This window comes from Gorilla gorilla, chromosome 18, assembly GCF_029281585.2.
Source record: "Gorilla gorilla gorilla isolate KB3781 chromosome 18, NHGRI_mGorGor1-v2.1_pri, whole genome shotgun sequence".
NCBI classification, from domain to species: domain Eukaryota; kingdom Metazoa; phylum Chordata; class Mammalia; order Primates; family Hominidae; genus Gorilla; species Gorilla gorilla.
The window spans coordinates 80,199,978-80,207,430 of NC_073242.2; the positions used below are offsets into that span (position 1 = coordinate 80,199,978).

General features: G+C 44.5%; 1 long non-coding RNA gene across 1 annotated transcript; it reads right to left on the reverse strand.

Annotated features, from left to right (window-relative positions):
• Positions 1-417: 417 nt before the first annotated feature.
• On the reverse strand, positions 418-4,732 carry LOC129527675 (uncharacterized). Its single transcript, XR_008672694.1, has 3 exons — positions 4,410-4,732; positions 2,525-2,894; positions 418-1,180 (listed from the first exon to the last, which is right to left on the reverse strand). It is a non-coding gene; the product is annotated as an uncharacterized lncRNA (long non-coding RNA).
• Positions 4,733-7,453: the final 2,721 nt, after the last annotated feature.

A 7,453-nucleotide genomic window follows, 5' to 3' on the forward strand; every position in this document is an offset into this window, starting at 1 on the left:
TACTTCCTTTTCTTCTTAGGTCCTCATTGTGCCTCACCTGAGCTATTGTGACAGCTTCTCTCTAACCTGGTAGGAATCTGATTTGGAAATAGGGTCTTTGCAGATGTAATCAAGAAAAGATGAAGTCTGTGGAGTAGACATTAATTCAGTACGGCTGATGTCTTTCTAAGAAGGGAAGAGACACAGAGACAGGTACAGACACAGAGGGAGATGAGGTGGAGATTGTCATGCCATGGTGAGGGCAGAGACTGGAGTGGCGCATCTACAAGTCAAGGAGTACCAAGGACTGCCAGCGACACCAGAAGCTAAAAGAAAGGCATGGAACAGATTCTGCCCTTCAGGCATCAGAGAGAACACTGCTCTGCCAGCACCTTGATTTCAGACTCCTCGCCTCGCAACAGTGAGAGAATACATTTCTATTGCTTTATTTGTTACAGCAGCCCTAGGAAACCAACACATTGGCCAATCAGGGGATGAGTGCCTAGAAAAGAAAGAAGCTCACCCTACCCATCTTCTCACCCCTTCTCACTTCTCCGATAGCATATCCAGACTATGAAAACCTGACCCTCCTCTCAGATTTCCTGTTTCCCCAAATTTTAACAATTTCTCTAAACATTTCCTTGATTTTCCAGGAATTTTCAAATCTAGCTTTGTGCGAACAAGAAAACATGAATTGCATTGATCTTCTTCACATAGAGACAAAAAGATGCCAGCTGCCCATGCCTGCAAACTACTTCTTCACAGCAATAACTCAGATGCAACTTTTCCTCCTCGGTGAAAGATAGCATGACTTGCAGTCTATGAGAAGGAAAAGGAAAAACAGTTGATTTGTTTTCCCATGAGAGGGAAAAAGAAGGAAGGGATACAAGCTCACACACTATCAGGTGGATGGATCATTTCCTCCACTGAAAAGATACACAAATAATTTGATCTCTAAGCATTAGCAAGGTCTTTGTAGGGTAGGTAGTGAGGATCACATGCATGAAGAATCCATTGCTCGCTGAAAGAAGATCTTGGAATGAGTGCGTGGATCCACAATTCATGTAGATCACTGCTATTTCTGTCTGCGCTGCTCGCTCAGCATGAGGGATTCTGGGTAGGAGAGCTCTTCTGGGAGAAGGAGGAGTTTAGAGAGCAAATCTCTTGCCTGTAGATCGCTGAGGATTCTTCTTCTGGAGACCTATATATAAAGTAGAGAAAGTTAAGAACATCAGAGTGGGGAAGGTGCAGGATGAGGTTTCTTTCTTTTATAATTCCAGACCTGGGGTTTAGTTAGGGAGGGACAGTTAGCAGATTTCTCAGGGAGACTTGAGATAGGGCAAAATAGCAGCATAGTGATGAAGAACCCGCATGTGTGCTCTGTAGCCAGGTGGTCTGGGTTCACATTCTTGTTGCTTACCAGGTGTGTGACCTTAGACATTTCACTTAACCTCTCTGGGCCTTAGTTTCCTTATTCATAGAATGGGGTCAATGATAACACCTACCTCTTATCATAGTTACAGGGATTAAATGAGTTAATTCAAATAAAGCATCTAAAGCCATGTCTGACATGGTTATCATTGCATACATCTTACTGTCATTACTAAATACATCTTATTGAAATGGTTAACTGTGCCCTGATGATGCTAAGTAAGGAATCGCCCCCAAGCTGGTGGCTTAAAACAAGCACCGTTTATTCCTACAGAACCGTGGGTAGGCTCTGTGTGGCTGGGTTCACTCTGGTACATCTAGATTGGGGTTGGCTGGGGTTGGCTGGGGATAGCTCCACTCCACAGGGCTTCCACTCTTTTCCTGAGAGCAGCTGGCATGTGCTTCTCATGTCACGTGCTTCTCAGAGGTGCAAGGGCACAAGTAGAAACATGCAGGCTTCTTGAGGCCTGGCTCAGAACTGGCACACCATAGCATCGACCTCACTCTCCTGACCAAAGCAAGCCACATAGTCAAACCCAAAGAGGCAGGGAAGTGGGGAGGGACTGTAAGTTACCTGGCAAAGGGCATGGATCGAAGAGGCTGAAGAGCTGATGCCAATAAAGGAACTACTAGGGTGGGGTTTTTTTTTTTTTAAATTATCATTTAAACAGGAAGTATTGAATTGAGAACCAAGAATGAGATAGTGTATCTTATCTTCAACTCATAAGTTGACCTCGGGCAAGTCACTTCTGCTCCCAGATTGAGAGGGATAATTCTAAATGACTCAGGCCTCAACTCAGACCAACCTCTATACAGCCAAAGAAGTTCCTCCCTGGCCACTCTTAGCTCTGGACATTTAGGTAAATAAGTAAGTGTGTGTGTGTGCGCGTGTGTGTGTGTTAGAGGTGGAATCTTATCTTTGTTGAAGTCCTCAGACAACCTCCCTATCAGAGCAGCATTTCTACAAGGACTCTTCTAGGAATGACTTCTTAGGACTTTATACTATTAGGCTATGCTAAACCCCACAGTTAATACACAGTGACTAAGGGTGCCTAGAAATGGCAGGATTTGGGAGGGATGTTATCTTAGCTACCCAAGAGCTGGGCCCAATTACCAATGGGGGAGGGATCTTAAAGAGACAGTGCCGCTTGCTGCAGTCATTAAGCTTTCCTGCTCAAGGTTTTTCTTTCCCCTTCTGCACTCATGCGTGTGTTTAAGGAGAAATCCCCTTGACGACAAAATGCTATTAAAATCCTCCAAGTGGAAGCAGCCTACGAGGGGAGAACACACACAAGCCAACACCAGGAGCCAGCGCTGGCCTCTTTCCTCGCAGAAGCAGCAGCTAGAAAACTCTGCACAGTGGATGAGTGATGGCAGAGACTCTGGAAACCACTTCGTCTTCATGTGTCTTCATCCCTGCTCTCTTGATCCTCAAAAACCTGAGTGTCACTCCTCTCTCTGAGGACCCTGGTTCTGTGTTTCAGCTGAGAAACAGAGAGGATAACCATATCTTTCAGAGTCTTTGTCAATAGCTTTCAAACATTTTTAAACGAAGAATTATGTGTAATTAATATTATTGTAGCTTTTATTCTTTAAATGATAAATAATAATTGTATGGGGTACATAGTGATGTTTTGATACATATAATGTATAGCGATCAGAATGGGGTAATTAGCATATCCATCATCTGAAATATTTATCATTTCTTTATGTTTCAAACTTTTTTTTTTTAATTTTTTTGACACAGAGTCTTGCTCTGTTACCCAGGCTGGAGTGCAGTGGTACAATCTCGGCCCACTGCAACTTCTGTCTCCCAGGCTCAATGGATCTTCCCACCTCAGGCTCCTGAGTAGTTGAGGCTACAGGCACATGCCACCACACCTGGCTAATTATTGTTTTTTGTAGAGACAGGGTTTCACCATGTTGTCCAGGCTGGTCTCAAACTCAGACTCCTGGATTCAGGCAATCTGCCCACACTGGCCTCCCAAAGTGCTGGGATTACAGGGCACGAGCCACTGCACCTGGCCCATTTCAAAGTTTTTTTTTTTTTTTTTTTTTTTTTTTTTTTTTGAGATGGGTCTTGCTCTGTTGCTCAGGCTGGAGTGCAATGGCACAATCTCGGCTCACTGCAACCTCTGCCTCCCAGGTTCAAGCCATTCTCCTGCCTCAGCCTCCCGAGTAGCTGAGATTACAGGTGCCCGCCACCACGCCTGGCTAATTTTTGTATTTTTAGTAGAGACGAAGTTTTACCACATTGGCCAGGCTGGTCTCAAACTCCTGACCTCAGGTGATCCTCCCTCCTCGGCCTCCCAAAGTGCTGGGATTACAAGCCTGAGACACCATGCCCGACTCAAACTTTTTTGATGTCAACTCACGCTAAGAATGGCACCATGCCCAGTGCACACGTATATCTAACTGAAACAAAAGCTTCACAAGACACCACTTACCCTTACTACATGTGGTATACTCCGATATTTTCTGTTCTATTACATTAAAAAAAACAGTCCTAGTGATTATATATTCTGATTTCATAATGCACCAGTGGGTCACATCCTGCAGTTTGGAAAACTCTAGGCCGGGTCAAAGGTATGTATTGACAGATATGGGCAGGGGAGATGGGGCTTAAATAAAACTCTGTAAGACTTACAGACCTCATGCTTGTCTGAAACAAGAGACAGATGGTTAGAAGAGAACCCAGAAAGGGTGTCGATGAGTGAAGCCGTGGGATTTGTTCAGATTACTTTGAATTTGGGGAACGTCACCAGTGTAAAACCATTCTGCACTATAAGGGTTTCTCTGGCACAGGATTAGAAAGACTACTGGAGATAAATGAATTTAATGTTTCCCATTCCTTTTGAAATAAATATACTTAAGTTTTAAAAGGGGAGTCAGCTTAAATTATTAAATAAGTAAAAGTAAAGATGGGATTCCACTAATGTAGTTATAAACATGGCAAGAGTTTGAAGGAAGCTACTGGAGCCTATTGATGGAAGTCTAACCTCTCATGGTACAGTTTGGGGAATGGTACCATTGATCAGGCAATGATTGCCAAATGCCCAAAGTTGGCATTCAGGCTAGTCATAGCTCCAGGTCTCCTGGTGTCCAAATGTTCCTTCTCTGCTCTCAGGGCCTTAGTTTTGTCATCTGTTAAATGGATTGTTATGATCACAAGCAAGATGAGACATGGAGAATTCCAAATTCTGAATACAGAAGCAGGTCTGCAGGCTGATTAGTATAGTTATGTTTTGTCTGGCCCTAATCTCAGGAGTGGGGTCTACCATGTTTACATGTTTACCCTTGTTTCCAGGTGACTTCCAGGACCTCATCCCGAATGTAGTTGTGATGAGAAGATGATGTGACCTCCTGGTCTCCAGGCATCCATGACCTAACAGACTGCACTGTGTCAGGATTCAGCTATGCCTGGTGCAGCTGGACTAGGTCCCACTCTGGGTCTTATAAGGAAGGATCGACTTGTGTGTGGCCTCCAATGCAGTTTCACTTGTCTTCAAAGCCCTCCGCAGAATGTAAGTAAAAATCTGATCCTGGAATTGCCCTTGGTGAGGTGAGCAGCCAGGGGCCACACACAGAAAACAGTCTGTTCCTGGTGGCGTTCAGAAAGGCCAGTCACACTTGCCACCCCCGTTGTCATTGTCCCTAGCTTCAGAAAGCACTGGAGCCAGGTTGACATGCGGCCGATGAGTCTTTGTTCAACTTGAGCTCAGATGGACACAGAAACATGAGAGGAGCCAAGTCCTATGTTTAAACAGTTAAGAGGAAGCCAGGCTCAGTAAGGAACTACAACCCGGGATTTAGCCTGGGCCAATTTTCCTTCTCTGGGATTTCCTGTCCTTTTTTGTAGATGTTTCTATCTATCGAATGTTCCCTGGTCATTGGTTGAAGGCCATCAAGTTGGCGGTGAAAGTCTTACCCAGTACTTACACAGTACTTCAGCTTAGCTGCGAAAATATCAATGAGCTGCCGAACTGTGTGGCCCCCAAGCCAGGCTGATGGGACACACGTGCCAGGCCTCTGTCCATCTGCCCTTCTCAGTGGAAAAAGAGCCCAAACTTTAAGACTGGGCTTAAACAAAGCATCCACACAAAGAAGTCCAGCCTGCTACCCCAACAACTGCCAGGGGGGCAGGCCACATTGGGGTTGGTGGGGGACAGAAAACCGATGGGTCTTTAAGGAATGCAAAAGAAGGGAACCCCAAAGGCCCCCTGCAATGTCCTCAGACTGCAGTTAAAATTTAACAAATTTTTAATGTAAATCATCTGGCATACTCAATTGCATGGGGTACACGGGATGGGTGGGGGTGAGGGGTGGCAGCAGGGAGGGAACAATGGCTAGGATTAGATAATTTACTTAGTGCTAAAATTCCAGGAAGTTTGTGTTGATCTGGGCCTGGATCTTGTTACTTTTTAGCTCAAATCTAAATCTTTATCTTCCTCTAAGAGTTGAGAGGACATTTATTACGTCGTCATTTTTACAGTTGTAATTTTTACTCCCTTTCATCAAATAGAGCTGGTTAGATTAGCAGCTCTTAGCACTGAGATGAAAATATTGGTAGGGCCCAATGGGTCCTGTTTTGTTTATTCTAACAGAGCAGGCTTTGATCTAGACATATTTCCTGGGGTCTGGACGAGATGACCTAATTCCTGTCTTATCCATCTCTACTTTTCTGTGAATCTCAGATTGCGCTTTACTGTGGAGCCCTTTGAAATTCACTTTATACTTTTTTCCACTTTGTTACCCACTCTGACATTTGTTTCATTTGGGGATGGAGTGTGTAACTCCTAGCAAAGAATCCATTGCTTTATTTTTCTAACAGGACTGCTAAGTTTTAACAGAGTAGGAGCTTTTTTTTTTTTTTCTTTTTGCTCTCTCATTCTTGACATTCACGACATGCCAAAAACAATAAGCAAATAATCTACTGCTAGAAATTTATGTCAACTGCAAATCATTAAGAATTTTCTGTTTGAAGACATTTTTTTCTTGTAATTAAAAAAAAAAAATGCCCTCCCTCCACTCCCTAAAAAGCCATTTGAATAGACCTGGCCTGTGAAGATTCGGATGTGAAAACTCAAAGCGCAAAGCCAGCTTCAGGTATCTCCAGCTGATCTGCAGGACCCCTCCCTTATGCTACCCACCCTTCCCCAACCCAGACCGGGGGTGGGGGTGGGGGGGGAGGGAGGGAGGGGTCATCTCGAGCAGCTTGGGTTTGTCATTGGTTCTCTCTCTCTCTTTTTTCCCTCCCCGGGTCCCTGTCAATCACCAAACTGCTCTTCCAAGTATATTTTCCAGGAAGAAGGAAGCCCGTGGCGGGGGGGTGGGTGGAAAAGGGAGGGTAGTGGAGATGACGGGAGAAGGAAGAAAGAAAAAGCACGACGGAATATAAGGAAGGAAAGATACAGAGAATGAGAGAATGACAGCTACCCAGGCAGAGAGGAAGAACAGGAAACGCAGTTCCTGGGGAGGGGTGGGGGGAACAAAAACAATAAAAAACCTCGAATAAACTACAAATTCCTAACGTTTGTAAATTTTGAGTGATAGACACAAAGCGTTTCTTAAATTCTTCTCTGGGCTGTTCTGTATTTTTACAATTCCCCCTTTAAAAAAAAAAAAAAAGCTGGGGAAACTGTCACCAAAGTGAATATTTTTAGCTAAACAATTCTGTGAACTTAGTTGCAGCAACAATCCTTCCTTAATTCAGTGAATTCGGTTCTCGGTGATTTCAATACCACCACGAGGCACCTCTAGTGAGGCGTAGCGGGGCAAGGGTCGGGGAGTAGGTGAGGACGGGGTGCGCGCCCGTCAGCTGCCTTCACCTCAACCCAGTTGCTTTGCAAATGTAAATCCAGTTCTGTTCTGCGGGCCGAGCCCAAAGGCTGAGTGTATTTTTCACACTGGGAGGAGAAGCAGGGCAGAGGGCGATTTCTTATTTTGGAAATGGATGGAAAGGGGAATGAATGGGCAGGTAATAATAGATTAGAAAGATAGTCAATCAATAAATGGATAGGCAGGGACAAAAGGAGACACAGAG